General features: G+C 28.7%; 1 protein-coding gene across 1 annotated transcript in view; it reads right to left on the bottom strand.

Moving 5' to 3' along the window:
* Positions 1-1,548, bottom strand: part of Cdh19 (cadherin 19) — a 104,745-nt gene extending 103,197 nt beyond the window's left edge. Inside the window, exon 1 of the mRNA XM_023723123.1 lies at positions 1,394-1,548. The gene's annotated coding sequence lies outside the window, so the exon portion shown is untranslated. The remainder of the gene's footprint in view (positions 1-1,393) is intronic.
* Between the last annotated feature and the right edge of the window lie 415 nt (positions 1,549-1,963).

Raw genomic sequence — 1,963 nt, 5'->3', positions numbered from 1 at the left:
GTAAGTGAATAACATATCTTAAGAATTCTACAAATTAAGAAAGTTTTGTGAGTGTGTGTGTTAAGTGTATGTTTGGATAAATATTTTACTAAGTACATATATAAAGACATTAATATATAAGGATATAAATTGCAGGTATAATGTAAATAGTGGTGTAATATCTTCATTAGTGATTACATAGCTTTAGTAAAATGGAAAATACATGTAAAGTGGAGAAAGTCAAGCTATCTCTAAATTATATAAACCATTTAAAAGTTTTGAATAGTATTAAACTTTTGAATTTTAATTGAGAAAAAAGTAAAATGAGAAATAAAAAGAAAAAAGCATCTTTGCTACTGCATTTCATAGATAGAAATGTACTTATTTATGTTGGACATTATAACAAGTTTCTGTACTTGAGATAATTTAAAATATTTGAAGGAAATAAAATGAATAATATCACTTCAACACTAATACAATTTCTTTGATACTGTAAATACATCCAAAGTCTAAATGTATTATTAATAAAATAACTGTACAATTTTTATCTTAGTATCTTCCTTGCAGGGACATTAACTTAAAAAGTGATTTTTTAGAACAGAAGTATTAAATTACACGAAGAAAATACTTTTGCTGTTGAATATTTAGTGTGATTTCATATATTCTTATTAAATTTACTTAATCTTATTAACATATTTTATTAAATTTCACAAGCAAATTAAAAATAAATGTACCAAATTAAAAATGATTCATAAATTTCTTTTATTTTCTTTATTTATATTAACATTGTTTATATTTGATTTTTCTTTTAATTATGTATGAGTCATACAACGTATATTCAAATACGTTTTCAGACATCAGTGTGTATTCATGTGTTCCCTTATATTCATCATGATGTTAAATATTTTTATTTTATTTTATTATAATTACTACAGAATTCTTAGTTACTTAAACTTTTCAGTTAAGAGCTTTGAGAATAGAAAATTTGACGGCCAAGAAAAGAAGGCAAAGTGAAAGAAAAATTAGTTTGTTTATTTTGTTCAATTTATCTTTGAAGAAATACTTAGTGGCATTAAATTTTTTAAGCACCATTCATATAGCTGATAGTACAAAGGTAAACATATCATAAGTTACTAAAATATAATCTTGGAGAAAAACCATATACACTAGCTAGCCATTCATCTAAGATAGCAAAATTTAAAATATCTTAAAATATTAGCAACTTCTCAAAGTTCTTTTCTCTCAACTAACACTGCAGCAATGAAAAAACTTTTGAACATATTTGAGAAAAAATTCAATGTACATATCATGGCTTCAAATTTGTTTAGAAATGTTTTCTTCTAAAGTACAAAATGACACCAGTTTTCAAAGTAATTTTTGATCTTATCTAGTCAGTACAGTATCACACTCTTACCGTGAAGTCTTCAAATTCCAGTACTTTGAAGAAAATCGAAATTCCCACTTCTTAGGAACTACATGAGGAATCGTAGGAAAGATCACACTTGATTGACTCCCAGGCTCCTCTGGAAAATTTCGAGATGCGGTGTTGCGCTGCGCTGCAGACGTGTGCATTCACTGCCACAACAACGTCAGTGTGTCGCTGCTTACTTGGTGCTATTTTGGGATCTCCAAGTACAGCCGCAAACACTGAGCCTTTTGTGCCGACATAAGGGCACTCTGATAATCGTTCATAGTCTCGTATTAAAATGCAGACAGCTAAGCAAGTAGTATGAGCTGATTATCTTCTTCTCCTTTTTTTGTTTTTTTCTTGTATTTTTCCTAGTAACATGCAGCAAAAGAAAATAAAGTACTCATTAGCCTGGGGTGACAAGGAGGTAATTCAACTTCTGTAAGAGAATTCTGAATGTGGGAAGAAGGTGCACCACTTGGGGATTAGCTGATGAAACAAATGAGCAGTTTAAAGTAGGCACAAAAGTTACTACAAAGAGAAAAGATTTTCTATTGTTTGTGTAAGCCTTTTGAT

The sequence above is a fragment of the Octodon degus genome, unplaced genomic scaffold (genome assembly GCF_000260255.1).
Source record: "Octodon degus isolate 3935 unplaced genomic scaffold, OctDeg1.0 scaffold00097, whole genome shotgun sequence".
Lineage (NCBI taxonomy): Eukaryota > Metazoa > Chordata > Mammalia > Rodentia > Octodontidae > Octodon > Octodon degus.
This window is presented reverse-complemented; position numbering and strand designations above follow the sequence as displayed.